This window comes from Myotis myotis, unplaced genomic scaffold (genome assembly GCF_014108235.1).
Source record: "Myotis myotis isolate mMyoMyo1 unplaced genomic scaffold, mMyoMyo1.p scaffold_m19_p_4, whole genome shotgun sequence".
Lineage (NCBI taxonomy): Eukaryota > Metazoa > Chordata > Mammalia > Chiroptera > Vespertilionidae > Myotis > Myotis myotis.
Genome location: NW_023416346.1, coordinates 42,234,751 through 42,251,744, shown reverse-complemented (window position 1 = coordinate 42,251,744; position 16,994 = coordinate 42,234,751). Strand labels below are relative to the sequence as shown.

The following is a 16,994-nucleotide window of genomic DNA, read 5'->3' as shown; positions in this document are numbered from 1 at the left end:
GCATGAAACTGGAGGAACTAAACTTACAAATATTTTCATGGATAGACATGGCTGACTTTGAAATGCAGTTGATTGAATTTCAGAGTAGCTCAATTTGGAAGCAGAAATTTATTGACCTTAGAGTTGACTTGGAAAACATTGAAAAAAAAGTGATTAGAGACAGGAGTACCAGAGAGAAGTGTCAAAACGAACTACTGAGGACTTGGAATGCCATTCCAGAAATTTTTTTCTGTTTAAAAAACTTTGCAACAGCATTACTCTCCATGTTTTCATCCACATTTGCCTGTGAATCTTTGTTCTCAGTGATGAATTTTGTTAAGTCTCGTAATAGGAGTAGCCTGATGGATGAAAGTAGTAGCTTGTGCATATCTCTGAAGCTCACGAAATATAAACCTGATGTAAAATCTCTGTCATCAGTGATGCAGCAGCAAAAGTCCCACTGATAATATCAAACAGAGTCATAAAGTTTTCTGTCGGACTATCAGTGTACATGTATACATTAAAAAATAAATGCATTTTTCATCATCATATACTGTGTTTTTGTTGCTCGAATGAATTTTATTATTTCTTCAAGGTTCTTCACATATGTACACCTTAAGAGATATCAAGTAGACGTAACATGTTCTCAAAAAAATTAGGGTTGGCACGCAGAAGAATTTTGAGTCAGAGATTTTGCTGGTTTTGGCACACACTCACAAAAAGGTTGCCCACCCCTGTCCTAGGTTCTGTCCTTGGTCCTCTTTCCTTCTATTAAGAATAGCTCTGTGGTCAGGGTTGGTCTGTATGGAGATTACAAGACTAATTTTGAATTGAAGGGCTGCAACTACAGTTATTAAGATTTTCTGCCTATTTCAGGGGGTAATGTGTTCCTTCTCCAGTTCAATACCATTCTTTTCACCTGCTCTTTTCTTAACAAATATTTGCTCTTCCCTTATACTCTGCCACATTTATAACCACAACAAAATATCTGTTTTGTTTTGGTAAAAACAACCCAAAATCTTTTTACACAGTGTCCCCTCAGCTATTCCTTCATTAGTCAAACCTCTTGAAATAATGGTCTATACTTAATGTTCTACTTTCTTCCATTCCCTTTCACCCCAATGCCAAACTCAATGGACACCCTTTCATGTTTATTTTCAGTAACTCTGCCCTGCAGCATTTTAAAAAATACATTTTAATTGATTTTTAGAGAGAAGAAGGAAGAGGGATAGAGACATAGAAGCATCAGTTAGATAGGAACATCATTGGCTCAATGTATAGAGTGCCCCACACTGAGGATCGAGCCTGCAACCCTGAGTATGTGTCCTGAGAGGGAATCCAACTGGTTACCTCTTGGTTCCTGGACCTCTTGGTTCCTGGGTGGATGCTTAACTGCTGAGCCACACAGGCCCTGCGTGCCCTGCAGCATTTTTTTATTTTTTATTTTTTTGTTAATCCTCACCTGAGGATATTTTTCCATTGATTTTTAGGGAGAGTGGACGAGAGAGAGGGAAAGACAGGGAGAAACATCGGTGTGAGAGAAACACATTGATTGCTGCCTGCACAAGCCCTGACCAGGGCTTGGGCCTGGGAGGAGCCTGCAACCAAGGTACTAGGCCAATGCTCTATCCACTGAGCCAAACCGGCTAGGGCACCCTACAGCATTTAACACTGTTCAACCGCTCATCTTCTTGGAACTCTTGTTCCTGGTTTTTCTGCTCTTGATTCTCCTGCTCCTCTTCCTGAAGAAGTTCATTTGAGAGTAGTTATATTTTGGGTTAATGCTCAGCTTAAATCACCTTATTGCAATACTTTCTAACCTATAATCTCCCAAGAAGGGAAGATAGAGCCCCAGGACACAGCCAATAGAAGAACCAGGGATAGATATATAACTGGAGGCAGATGCCTGACCTGAGGGAGTACATTCTCTTTTCCAGGGATGTAGCACCACAGAGGAAGGTGACTGTAGGGAATCAGGCTGAGAGGTCACATAGATTCAGAGGCTGGAGCTACAGTTTTGGCCACATGGGAGTGGATAGTGACTAGAAGACACTACGGGGCAGAGAAGAGGGTGGGAGAAAGAAAGCCAACACTCCCAAAGAAGCAAGGAAGAGATCTTGAGCCAGAGAGAAATGTGGAATAGCAGAAGGAGAGGGAGAGAGGGGAAAAGTTGTGAGAGGAATAAGAAGAAGAGAGGGGAGTGATGAGAGAGCACAAGGGAGGATACCTAGACAACTTTCTAGTTCCTGTGAGGTGCTGCTGAGCTTACTGCAGTAAATTTCTATGTGAGTCTCCTGTATCCTTGTAATAACTCTCTCTTTTTAGTAGATTATTATTTCTTTAAAGGTAACATTTCCCCTAAGATACTTCTTCTTCCACCAACTCCTCAAACTCTACCTGAGTGATCTCATCCACATTTTTTACAGTTTATCGTATTTTTATTTCTATCATACAGCATATAGCTTTTAAAAATACATATCTATTTATTCATTTCAGAGAGGAAATGAGAGGGAGAAAGAGACAGAAACATCAATGATGAGAGAGACTCATCGATCGGCTGCCTCTGGCAGGCCCCATACTGAAGATTGAGCCCGCAACCCTGGCATGTGCCCTTGACTGGAATTGAACTCAGGACTCTTCAGTCTGCAGGTAGACGCTCTATCTACTAAGCCACATCGGCTAAGGTTAGCATATAGCTTTTTTGAAAGACTACCAAGGGCTTTAACAATAAGTAGAAGCCCCTCTGCCTACTTCTTTCCTGCTTCCCAGAAGCAATCACTCTTTGAAGTGCTCCTTATGGCATTTGCCTCAGTCATGTAAAATAATATGATTATCCTATTTATTTTATTACTATGGTAATATACATAGCACAAAATTTATCATTTTAACCATTTTTAAGTGTACAGTTCAGTGGCATTAAGCACATTCACATATACAACTATATCACCACTATCCATCTCCAGAAATTTTTCTTTATCTCAAATTGAAACTCTATAACTCTATACCTATTAAACAATAACTTCCCATTCCCTTTCCCTCCAGCCCTGGTGACCACTGTTATAGTTCTAGTCGTTATGAATATTTCTCTTCTAGGTAAGTCATATAAATGGAATAATACAATATTTTTTCTTTGATGTCTGCCTTATTTCACTTAGCATAATGTCTTCCCAGTTTATCCATGTGATAACATATTTGAGAATGTTATTCCTTTTTAAGGATGAATAACATTATATATATATATATATATATATATATATATATATATATATATATATATATATATATAATAGAGCATATATTAGTATACACACTATATTTTATTCATTCATTCATTAGTTGATGGACATTTTGAGTTTTCCCACCTTTTAGCTATTATGAACATGCTTCTCTGAACACAAATGATCACTGCATTCACTTCTTTTAGGTATATACCCAGAAATGGAGTTTATGGATCATATGGTAATTCTATGTTTGCTTTTTTGAGGAACCACCATGCTGTTTCCATGTTCTAATATTTCTTGACAAATACTTTTTTTAATAAATGGAGAGTAGAAATCCAGGTGGTCTCTCACTTTATTTATTTATTTTAAATTACATTTTATTTATTTATTTATTTATTTAATTCTCACCCAAGGATATTTTTCCATTGAGCTTTTAGAGCAGTGGTTCTCAACCTTCCTAATGCAGTTCCTCATGTTGTGGTAACCCCAATTTCATTGTTACAAATTGAACATAATTAAAACATAGTGATTAATCACAAAAACAATATGTAATTATATATGTGTTTTCCGATGGTCTTAGATGACCCCTGTGAAAGGGTCGTTCGACCCCCAAAGAGGTCGCGACCCACAGGTTGAGAACTGCTGTTTTAAAGAGAGTGGGAGTGTGGAAGAGAGACGGAAAGATAGAGAGAAGCATCAATATGAGGGAAACATTGGGCCCGCACTAGAGAGGAGCCTGTAACCAAGGTACGTGCCCTTGACTGGAATCCAACACGGGACCCTTTGGTCCACAGGCCGACGCCCTTTCCACTGAGCCAAACCAGATAGGGCTTGACAAACACTTTTAAAATATCATCTACTGATTTTATAATATGGTAGCTAAGAATTCATCCACTCTTAAAGTATTCTCTAGCTCCTGTATGCTAATGATTTCCCATCTGTATTTCTAGTCCTGACTTCCCCTTGAGCTACAGATTTGTATTATGCAAATGCTTGCTGAATATCTCCATGTAGATGTTAAGCTCAGAGTACCCAAAAATGGGTACCCACACCCAAACTTTCTCTTCCTCTGGTTATTACACTGACCCCTATGTCAGTGAGTGTCATCAATGTCTACCCAGTCACTAAAACAATAAGCCTGGAAGTTATAAGAAAGTGCTCTGGGATCTTACCATCCAATGGATCACCAAGACGTGTTGATTTTACCTCTTAAGTATTTCTTAATTTCATTCTCTTTTCTTCTTACTCACTGTCACTGACCTAGTTCAGGTCTTTGTCATCCATTAATTAAACCATTTGCAGCAGTAGTCTCCTATTTTGTCTCCCTGCCTCCATATTTTCCCTCCTTCAACCCTATTACCAACTGAGTTAAGCCAGTTTATCCTCTTATATTGTCAGGAATTTTTCTTTTTTTTTAAAAAAAAATATTTTTATTGATTTCAGAGAGGAAGGGAGAGGGAGAGATAGAAACATCAATGGTAAGAATCATTGATGCCCCCTACTGGGGAATGAGCCGGCAACCCTTGACCGGAATCGAACCCGGGACCTTTTAGTCCACAGGCCAACACTCTATCTACTGAGCCAAACTGGCTAGGCTGTCAGGTATTTTTCAATGACTATCAGTAGCTTCCAATGACTAGAGATAACTGTGGGTTGAAGGCTTCATCCTTGACAATCTCTCTACCAGGTGGTATGTTATGTTCCAATGAAAACAGGACTTCAATTCAGTCCTGCCAAGCATACACTTAGTAGCATTTAGACATAGACCTGTAACCTGTCCTCATAAGATTAAGCCCCCATGCTGGAAAGGTTCACTTGAAGTACGCTTAGGAACTCTCCAGTAGTAGCATTTTAGCTAAATTTATGTTCATATTAGGCAACAGAATCATCCATTAAGTGTCAGGATTCAGGACCTAATGGATTCCTAGACCTAGAATGCCACTCTGGAATCCCCAGTTTCTTAAGACCCATTCATGCAAGGGCAAATAAAAGTATGGGTCCACAAATCTAGAGCACCATTTATTTCACCAATGAATGTTTATTCCTAGCATCCATTATATATTTTTATTTTCAAAAACAACTTTATTTATGACACATATTTTAAAAACCTCCCATCCCCTGGAAATTAGCTGGGGGGAAAAATCCACCTCCACCTCTTTGTGCCCACTTCCTCTCATTCCCTTCAAATAAAGGAGAAAAGGGCAAAGGGGGAAAAACAAAAAATTGAAAAAACAACCCCCCTAAACATGTTAGTACATCTCCCCAGGGGGGAAGGGGAATTTACATTGGACCTTCAGGGAGTGGAACAGAGTTCTTCTATCTACAGAAACCTACCAAAAAAGACACTCAAAGCAAACAAAAAAAGAAACACAAAAGTAAACAAAATGGATCGCCAGGCAATCTGGAGGGGCCGAGAGTTAGAAAAGAGGATAAGAACAGGCAGGAGGGGGCTGTGAACATTAGGAAGAAGATGGAGGGAAGATAACAAGCAGAACAATTTGGTTCCCTTGTAAAAAAAAAAACCCTCCTACCATCCATGTCCATTTACACTTGAGCAGCCCCCAAGGGGGTGAAGTTAGGGAAACAGGGAGCAGCTTGCTTAGTTAAGATGTATCCATGGAAAATCCCCAGAGTGAATGAGTAACCCCATGCCCTACTCCCTGTACCTTACCCTACTCCCCAAAGCAGGTCCCTCTTAATCAATTAGTTGTGGGATTCTCCCCGCTTCTACAGGATATCTTTTTTTAAATATATTTTTTCCCATCAAGGTCATCTTCTGTTTTTCTTTTCTTTTCTTTCTTTCTTTGTTATTGCTTAAAGTATTACAAAGGGTATTACATATGTGTCCTTATTTTTCCCCCCCGCCCTTGACAATCCCCTGGCCTCCCCTACCCCCCAGTGTCTTATGCCCACTGGTTATGCTTATATGCATGCATACAAGTCCTTCGGTTGATCTCTTACCCCCCTCCCTCCTGCCCCCCAACCCTCCCCGGCCTTCCCGATGCAGTTTGACAATCAGTTTGAGGCAGCTCTGCCTCTGTATCTATTATTCTTCATAAGTTTCTAATGGTCTTTATTATCCATGAATGAGATTTTGCCAGTCTGCCGGCTACTTGGTGCCAGGGGCCAGAGCGCGCGCAGAGACTCTGCGCAGATCTTTTCTTAAGTTTCCCCTTCTTTTCTCTTTTTTCCCCTCTCGTCTCTTACGTACACTTTTATTTTTAGTAAGGGGAATACCATGAAGTCGCTCTAAGCCAGCTTCTGTAGTTCTGACCCCAGGGTCTGCTCTTAAAACCAATGTAGTCTCTAGAGCTGGAACTGTTGTACCTGGTGGTCCAGGCATGGTATGGAGCTCCTGAGAAACACTGGTCTCTTGCTTCATTTTGGGATCACCTTGATGTGTCTTCCTCTAAATAGGGACTCATCTAAGGTCAGGGAAATCCTCACTGACTTTTTGTTTGAGAGGTCTATATATGCAAACCCTTTCGGATAGCCGGTAAATTTGTCACAGGGTATGGTACCATGGTGACTGAACCACAGGCATGAAAGTGTGCTTCTAGCTCTTCTGCTGTTGCAGTAGAGTCCACATTGCCAACATAGATGGAACAGCATCAGCCTCCATCTTCCCCTCAATAGACATGATCACTGGGCCAGCATTGCCTGGAGGTGGACTCATATTCATCTGCTTCTCCACCTTGTTCTGTAGTTCCTTTAACTGGTCACCTGCTTCCTCCAATCTCCCTGACTGAAGCTTTCAGCTTCCGGTCCTCAGGTTCACAATGGCGCCATCCCCAGGTCACCCTCAACCAGTCCCGGCTCCTCCTTCTCCTCCTGGCTGCCAGGGGCTCTTGAGCCATGTCCAGGGCCCAGATCTGGGGTTGGGGATCAGGGCTCGGGCTGCTCCTCTTTTGGCTCTGTCTCTGGCTGGGGCTCCAGCAGCAGCTCCTTGGTTTCAGTTCCTCAGACTCCAGGCTGTTCCATAATCCCCTGTGACCCCCTGGACCTCCTCCCAGGCCTTCCCACCAGCCTGAGAAACAGATGGAAATAACTACTTGTAGACCAGAGCCGCAGCTACCAGCTTCCCTTATATTAATGAGCAAGCCCACTAGTGTAGATTTATTTTTTTTTTTTTTTTTTTTTTTTATTGCTTAAAGTATTACAAAGGGTATTACATATGTGTCCATTTTATCCCCCCGCCCTAGACAGTCCCCTAGCCTCCCCTATCCCCCAGTGTCTTAAGTCCATTGGTTATGCTTATATGCATGCATAGAAGTCCTTCAGTTGATCTCTTACCCCCCTCCCTCCTGCCCCCCAACCCTCCCTGGCCTTCCTGCTGCAGTTTGACAATCTGTTTGAGGCAGCTCTGCCTCTGTATCTATTATTGTTCAAAAGTTTATAATGGTCTCTATTATCCATGAATGAGTGAGATCATGTGGTATTTTTCCTTCATTGACTGGCTTATTTCACTTAGCATAATGCTCTCCAGTTCCATCCATGACGTTGCAAATGGTAAGAGTTCCTTCCTTTTTAGAGCAGCATAGTATTCCATCGTGTAGATGTACCACAGTTTTCTAATCCATTCATCTACTGATGGGCACTTAGGTTGTTTCCAGATCTTAGCTATGGTGAATTGTGCTGCTATGAACATAGGGGTGCATATATCCTTTCTGATTGGTGTTTCTGGTTTCTTGGGATATATTCCTAGAAGTGGGATCACAGGGTCAAATGGGAGTTCCATTTTCAGTTTTTTAAGGAAACTCCATACTGTCTTCCATAGTGGCTGCACCAGTCTGCATTCCCACCAGCAGTGCACAAGTGTTCCTTTTTCTCCACATCCTCTCCAGCACTTGTCGTTTGTTGATTTGTTGATGATAGCCAGTCTGACAGGTGTGAGATGGTACCTCATTGTTGTTTTGATTTGCATCTCTCGGATGATTAGTGACTTTGAGCATGTTTTCATATGTCTCTTGGCTTTCTGAATGTCCTCTTTTGAAAGGTGTCTATTTAGGTCCTTTGCCCATTTTTTGATTGGATTGTTTATCTTCCTTTTGTTAAGTTGTATGAGTTCCCTATAAATTTTGGAGATTAGGCCCTTATCAGATATGACATTGGCAAATATGTTTTCCCACACAGTGGGTTTTCTCGTTGTTTTGTTGATGGTTTCTTTTGCTGTGCAGAAGCTTTTTATTTTGATGTAGTCCCATTTGTTCATTTTCTCTTTAGTTTCAAGTGCCCTAGGAGCTGTATCAGTGAAGAAATTGCTTCGGCATATGTCTGAGATTTTGTTGCCTTTGTATTCTTCTAGAATTTTTATGGTTTCCTGTCGTACATTTAAGTCCTTTATCCATTTTGCGTTTATTTTTGTGTATGGTGTAAGTTGGTGGTCTAGTTTCATTTTATTGCATATATCTGTCCAATTTTCCCAACACCATTTATTGAAGAGACTATCTTGGCTCCATTGTATGTTCTTGCCTCCTTTGTCAAATATTAATTGAGCATATTGGTTCGGGCCGATTTCTGGGCTCTCTATTCTATTCCATTGATCTATATGCCTATTCTTGTGCCAGTACCAGGCAGTTTTGAGAACAGTGGCTTTGTAATACATCTTGATATCTGGTATTGAGATCCCACCTACTTTGGTCTTTTTCAGGATTGCTGCAGCTATTCGGGGTCTTTTTTTATTCCAGATGAATTTTTGGAGAGTTCGTTCTAGATCTCTGAAGTATGCCGTTGGTATTTTAATGGGAAGTGCGTTGAATTTATAGATTGCTTTGGGTAGTATGGACATTTTAATGATGTTGATTCTACCAATCCATGAACACGGTATGTTCTTCCATCTGTTTATGTCTTCCTCTATATCTTTTTTCAACGTCCTGTAGTTTTCTGAGTAGAGGTCTTTTACCTCTTTAGTTAAGTTTATTCCTAGGTAGCTTAATTTTTTTGGTGCGATGGTAAACGGGATTGTTTTTATAATCTCTCTTTCTGAAAGTTCACTATTGGTGTATAGAAATGCCTCGGATTTCTTGGGGTTAATTTTGTATCCTGCTACATTGCCAAATTCATGTATTAAGTCCAGTAGCTTTTTGATGGAGTCTCTAGGGTTTTGTATGTATAATATCATGTCGTCTGCAAATAAGGACAGTTTTACTTCCTCTTTTCCAATTTGGATGCCTTTTATTTCTTCTTCTTGCCGAATTGCAATGGCTAACACTTCCAGTACTATGTTGAACAGGAGTGGTGAGAGGGGGCATCCCTGTCTTGTTCCTGTTCTTAGGGGAAATGGTGTTAGTTTTTGTCCATTGAGTATGATGTTTGCTGTGGGCCTGTCATATATGGCTTTTATTATGTTGAGGTATGATCCTTCTACTCCCACCTTGCTGAGAGCTTTTATCAAAAATGGGTGTTGAATTTTGTCAAATGCTTTTTCTGCATCAATTGATATGACCATGTGGTTTTTTTCTTTCAATTTGTTTATGTGATGTATCACGTTTATTGATTTGCGGATATTGTACCATCCTTGCATCCCTGGGATAAATCCTACTTGGTCATGGTGTATGATCTTTCTGATGTACTGCTGGATCCGATTTGCTAAGATTTTGTTGAGGATTTTGGCATCTATGTTCATGAGGGATATTGGCCTGTAATTCTCTTTCATTGTGTTGTCTTTACCTGGTTTTGGTATTAGGGTGATGCTGGCTTCATAGAATGAGCTTGGAAGTGTTCCTTCCTCTTGAATTTTTGTAGTAGTCTGAGGAGGATAGGTTTTAGTTCTTCCTTGAATGTTTGGTAAAACTCCCCTGTGAAGCCGTCTGGTCCTGGGCTTTTGTTTGCTGGAAGCTTTTTGATGACTGCTTCAATTTCTTCCATAGTTATTGGCCTGTTGAGATTTTTAGATTCTTCCTGATTGAGTTTTGGAATGTTGTATTTTTCTAGGAATTTGTCCATTTCCTCCAGGTTGTCTAGTTTGTTGGAGTAGAGCTGTCCATAGTATTTTTTAACAATCATTTGTATTTCTGTGGGGTCTGTTATTATTTCGCCTCTATCGTTTCTGATTTTGTTTATTTGGGTCCTCTCTCTTTGCTTCTTGGTGAGTCTGGCTAGAGGTTTGTCAATCTTGTTTATCCTTTCAAAGAACCAGCTCTTGGTTTCATTGATTTTCTGTATTGTTTTTTTGGTCTCTATGTCATTTATTTCTGCTCTAATCTTTATTATCTCCTTCCTTCTGCTCACTCTCGGGTTTTCTTGTTGCCCTCTTTCTAATTCTTTGAGTTGTAGAGTTAGATGATTTACTACCATTTTTTCTTGTTTGTTGAGATAGGCCTGTAGAGCTATAAACTTCCCTCTCAGGACTGCTTTCATTGTGTCCCATAGGTTTTGGATTGTTGTGTTTTCATTGTCATTAGTTTCCAGGATGTTTTTAATTTCTTCTTTGATTTCATTGGTAACCCAATCAATATTTAATAGCATGCTATTCAGCTTCCAAGTGTTTGAGTATTTTGGGTTGTTTTTATTGTAGTTTATTTCTAATATTATGCCATCATGATCTGCGAAGACGCTTTTTATGATTTCAATTTTCTTGAATTTTGGGATACTTTGCTTGTGACCCAATATATGGTCTATTTTTGAGTATGTCCCATGAGCACTTGAGAAGAACGTATATTCCCTGGCTTTGGGGTGAAGTGTTCTGAAGATGTCTATTAAGTCCATCTGATCTAGTGAGTCATTTAGGATTGCTGTATCTTTGCTGATTGTTTGTCTATAGGACTTATCCAGTGCTGTTAGTGGTGTATTAAAGTCCCCTACTATGATTGTATTGTTGTCGATCTCTCCTTTGATATCTTCCAGGAGTTTTTTTATGAATTTGGGTGCTCCTGCATTGGGTGCATATATGTTTACCAGGGTTATATCTTCTTGTTGTATTGATCCCTTTAGTATTATGAAGTGGCCTTCCTTATCTCTTGTTATGGCCTTCACTTTGAGGTCTATTTTGTCCGATATAAGTATTGCTACCCCAGCTTTCTTTTCCTTTCCATTTGCCTGAAAGATATTTTTCCATCCTTTCACTTTCAGTCTGTGTGAGTCCCTTCTAATGAGGTGGGTTTCTTGTAGACAGCAGATGTATGGGTCATGTTTTTTTATCCATTCAGCCACTCGATGTCTTTTGTTTGGAGCATTTAGTCCGTTTACGTTTAAAGTTATTATTGAAAGGTACTTGTTTGTAGCCATTTCTGTTTTTGTGTGGCTGTTTTCTTTCTGAGCTTTTTATTTCTTATTTTTATACCAGTCCCTTTAGCATTCCTTGCATTGCTGGCTTGGTGGTGATAAACTCCCTTAGCCTTTTTTTGTCTGTGAAGCTTCTTATTTCCCCTTCAAGTTTGAATGATAGCCTTGCTGGATAGAGTATTCTTGGATTTAGTCCTTTGCTTTGCATCACTTTGTAAATTTCCGTCCATTCTTTTCTGGCCTGATGTGTTTCTGTTGAGAAATCATTTGACAATCTAATGGGAGATCCCTTGTATGTAACTTTCCGTCTCTCTCTTGCAGCTTGTAAGATTCTCTCTTTGTCCTGAACATTTGCCATGGTAATTATGATGTGTCTTGGTGTGGGTCTTTTTGGGTTCAACTTCTTTGGGACTCTCTGGGCTTGTGTGACTTTTTTCTTCCCCACCTCAGGGAAGTTTTCTGATATTATTTCTTCTAATAGGTTTTCTAATCCTTGTTCATCCTTCTGTTGTTCTGGTACCCCTATTATTCGTATGTTGTTTCGTTTCATGTTGTCCCAAAGCTCCCTTAGGCTTTCCTCCTGTCTTTTCATTTTTTTCTCCAATTGCAGTACGTTTTGGGTGTGTTTTGCTTCCTTGTCTTCTAAATCACTAATTCGGTCCTCCGCTTCTCCTAGTCTACTGTTGATACTTTCAATGGAGTTTTTCATTGCAGCTATATCACTCTTCATTTCTTCTTGGGTCTTACTTAAGTTGTTGATTTTTTCATCTGTTTCTTCTAGCTTCTTGCAGAGGTTGTCGATTTTTTCCTCCATCCGGTTTATGCACTCTAGGACCCTTATTCTGAATTCTTTTTCTGTCATGTTGCATGCCTCTGTATTACTTAGCTGCTTTTCTGGAGAGTCCTCCTTCTCTTTTCTTTGGGGGTTTCTTTGTCTACCCATGTTTGATCTCGCTGACATATCTAGATGTTGAGTCGTTCAGTGGCTGCTCCCTTGGTGGCAGTGACTCCTTGGTCTGTGGTTGCTCTTCTGGCGGTTGCGGTAGCAGCTGCTCTTCAGTTGGCAGCAGCTCCTCTGGTGGGTGCTGGTCACAGTTGTGGTGGCTCTTCTGGCTGGTGGGGCAAGGTTTCACGTACAGCTGCTGTTCCTCAGCAGAGGGTGTGGTGCTCAGGAGGTTGCTGTTGCTTGGATCTGCTGCGTTGATTTAAAGGCACAAAATACAACACAACAAGGCACCACGTACCAGGCACTATACACAAATATATTCACGATATGAATAACCCCAAATAAAGGTGACCACCTGAATTAAGAGAATTAGGGGATAAGGAAGAAGGAAGAGAAAAAGAGAAAAGAGAAAAAAGAAAAGAAAATTAGGGACCAAAAAAAGGAGTGCAAAAATGAAATTGGGAAAAAGGAGGGGGGAAAATAAAAGCGAGAAAAGAAAAGAAAATAAAAAAAAAAGAGCGAAAAGAGAGAATGAAGTGGAAGAGGGGAAGAGACTTTTTTATATGAGGAGAATACTCCTATAGAACAGCCATTAATCCCAACAACTTCCAGCAACAGCTCCCTGGAGATGAATGCAAACTAGAAACAACCAATAATATAACGATGAAAATAGAATGGAGAACACTAATCCCAAAATAAAATAAACAGAAAATAAAATGGCACTTTAAAAAAAAATGGTAAAATGGTAGCAGTAATAATACTGGTTAAAAATAAGAAGGTAGTAATTAAAAGGGTAAAATCAGGTGATGGAAAAAAGAAGAAGAAAAAAAAAGAAAAAAAAAAGCAGAAGAAACGAAAAAAAAAATGGTTTCTTAGTTAAAAGGTGAAAAAAGAAAAAAAAAAATATTGCAGTAGTGAAGGTCCTTCGGTTCTTCTATTCTTCAGTGTGGCTCGCCTTAGACCTGCCAGGTATTCAGGAGAGTGTTGAGTTTCCCTGCGATACACTGTTCCTCTGTGTTGTAAACCACAGTCCTTATTTTAAAGCAAGCCGCATTTGTTTCCCAGACTGCCTTATTTTGTGTTTAGCAAAGAGTCAGTTTGTGGGTCAGCCTCTGGGTGGCAGTGTTCTGGGGTTGGCCTCTGAGGCTATAGGGCCTCTCTGTCCAGTGGAAGTTCACTGCCCAGAGCTGGCTGCGTAAGAGTTACCAGTGCTGTGTTGTTGCTGGGATTGAAAATCCCTCTATAGGCCAGACCCTGTTAACTCCCAGGGACTGATCAGGTTATTTTAATCCTTGATCTCCTACAGGGTGGAATCTGGGTGTGGCTGTGCTCCTTGCCTGGGGGCTGGGGGGAGGAGTCTCACTCTCCGGAGAGAATGGCTGCCTCAGCCCTGGGCTCAGGGGTGGCTCAGCACTCAATTCGCTGCCACCTCTCCCTGCCCCCCTTCTCTCCTCAGTCTCTCCCCAGATTCCACTCCTCCGCACACTCTCCCTCTCTTCAGCACAGGTGAGTGTCTGTATCCGACATGTCCCATGAACAGGGTTCAGTGAAAACAAACAAACAAACGCCGGCCGCGGAAACGGGGAAGGCTTGGTTTCTGTAAGCTTCTTCTCTTACCGGGACTGCATGGTCTGATCAGCTCTTCAGGCTGCCCCCTTTAGGCTCAGTCCTCCGTGATCACAGACCCAGCTCTCAATTCCCCCGGCGGCGCCAGGAATCCCGCGGTTCTCCTTTCCCCTGTTAGGGGCTGTGCCTGTCCCAAGGGACGCGGCTGTCTGCCACGCGGTCTCCCTCCGACTCCACACTAGTGTAGATTTAGATAAATTGGACAAAGCTTTCCAGTATCTGCCTCTAGAGTGTTATGGAGTGTGTATTTATAATTAGAGTCTTTAATATGCACATTAAGCTCAGTTGGAGTGTATTTCTCATTGGGACACTTCATATATGAACTGTCCCTAGGGAGTGTGTGTGTGTGTGTGTGTGTGTGTGTGTGTGTGTGTGTATCTCACACTGTCCATGCTGAGTATTTTTAAATATATTTTTATTGATTTCATAGACGAAGGGAGAGGGAGAGAGAGATAGAAACATCAATGATGAGAGAATCATTGATCGGCTGCCTCCTGCACACCCTCCACTGGGGACTGAGCCCTCAACCCGGGCATGTGCCCTTGACCGGAATTGAAACTGGGACCTTCAGTCCGCAGGCCAACGCTCTATCCACTGAGCCAAACCAGCTAGGGCCGTGTTGAGTTATTTTAAAGTAAATTTCAGACCATATAACAAATCTACTCTCCCATGTACATCTGCACATATTATTTCCATCCACAAAAGCCTTCTCTCCTATAGTTTCTTGTTCCACATAAGATAAAGTCCAGACATTTTCAAGTGATATATTAGGCCTTTCCAGACATGCCCCCATCTCTTTCTTTTTTGTACCTTACACTCTATTCTAGAATTAAATTGCTTATAGTAAGTCCCCACCAATGATGCTGGTTTGGAGTCAAGCACTCTGTTCTGTCTGGCCCACCTTTCCCACTTTTCTTCACCTGGCTAACTTGTACTCATCCTCTATGATAGCTCAGGCATCAGCCCTTTCAAGAATCCTTTCCTATAACCTCATTCAGTGTTAAGCTTACTTATTTTCTTTACCATGTGTATGGTGCTAATTATGTGCCAGGAACCATTATAAGCACTTTCTTTTTTTAAATATATTTTATTAATTTTTTTTACAGAGAGGAAGGGAGAGGGATAGAGAGTTAGAAACATTGATGAGAGAGAAACATCGATCAGCTGCCTCCTGCACTCCCCCTACTGGAGATGTGCCCGCAACCAAGGTACACTTCCTTGACCGGAATCGAACCTGGGACCCTTCAGTCCGCAGGCTGATGCTCTATCCACTGAGCCAAACCAGCCAGGGCCATTATAAGCACTTTCAATCCTCACAACAACTCTATGAATTAGGTTCTATTATTATCTCCCTTTTCAGGTGAGGAAACTGAGGCAATAGAGGTTTAATTTTTCCAAGTTCACATAATTGGTAAGTAGCAAAGCCAGACTTCAAACCCAGGCTGCCTGGCTCCAGGCTGTGCTCTTAGAAATCCATATGCTGTGCTGCTTTTCTCAAAGACTCTTTCTCTGTATTCCCACAGCACCCTAGGCATACCTCTATCTTAGCATTCAGCATGATAGTTTGAAACTATCTGTGTGTGTGTCTGCCACTTCACCATGAGAGTCTCAAAGCTTAATAGTCTCTGAGATATACCTGTTAGATCATAAAGTTTGGAATGAGGCATACCTGGGGTTAAGTCCTGCCTCTGCTCTGTACTAGCTGTGTAACCTTAGGCAAATTATATAACCCTTTTATCCCTCCTTTTCCTCATTTTACAGTGGGGCTAAGACTACCTCAGGGTAATAGAAAGAATGAAATGAGATGGTATATCTAAAACACCTAGCACAGTCCTGACCGGTTTGGCTCAGTGGATAGAGCGTCAGCCTGCGGACTGAAGGGTCCTAGGTTCGATTCCAGTCAAGGGCATGCACCTTGGTTGTGGGCACATCTCCAGTAGGGGATGTGCAGTAGGCAGCTGATCGATGTTTCTCTCTCATGGATGTTTCTAACTCTCTATCCCTCTCCCTTCTTCTCTGTAAAAAAGTAAATTAAAAAAATATATAAAACACCTAGCACAGAGTTTCACATGGTAAAAAATAAACAACAACAACAATAACAACAAAACCACATCTTGGTAATACTTGACTATTACTAGTAGTTATTATCATTTTTGCATCTCTAGAAACTAGCATAGTGCCAGGAAAATAGAAATTTGAGAACCATTTGTTGAACTTCGCTATTATGGAAATCTTTAGACTGACATAGATATCTAAAGTATATCTCAAGATATATGACTTCAGAAATGCTCCCCTGTAGCTAAGCAGGATATGCTACCTCGTTTTGCTGGGGCATCCATAAGAGTTTTACCTCCAAAGGGTAAATAGCCCTGTATACCTCCATATAATTAATATGCATATTATTCTGGTCCTTGCAACCATCCGTTTTAAACTCAAATGGGATAGCTCATCACTTCAAAGTGAGTCTTTTTATCCCTAAGTCACCTCAGCTTCCTTCAAAATGACAGAGAACCCCATTTTGTTTTCTTTTCCTAGAACAAGGGCTTCAAAACTCCTCAGGACTACCCATTCTTCTGGGATCACTAACCTTTTAGTTCTGAAATTCCTATGCAAATTTATTCCACAGCATCCTGTAGGGAGCACCTCTAGAGTTAAGCCTCAGATTGACCTGTGGCAGAGTCACAAACAAGTCCCAGCTTAGAGGGCAGAGCCCTCTTAGCATAATTAAGCTTGACCTTATGGCCGACCCCTAGATCCTTTCTAGGTAGCTAATGGGCTGTGGGAAGTGCAGCAAGTGTTGCCAAAACAAGTGAAACTCACAAGAACATTGTAACTATGGTGACCACTACCTTGTTTTTCTCTGACTTTAAAAATAAAGGCTCAGCTTGCTGGCTGGATCCTTCTCTGTGGCCTCATCCAGGCACAGAAGATCCACTGTGCCCTAGCTATATTCTCTTTGTTTGTCTTTTCTTTAGTCCTTCACTGCCCCTCCTCAGGCT

The 16,994-nt window shown here is 41.0% G+C and overlaps 1 pseudogene; it reads right to left on the bottom strand.

Annotated features, from left to right (window-relative positions):
• Positions 1-6,421: 6,421 nt before the first annotated feature.
• On the bottom strand, positions 6,422-7,057 carry LOC118653383 (annotated as a pseudogene).
• Positions 7,058-16,994: the final 9,937 nt, after the last annotated feature.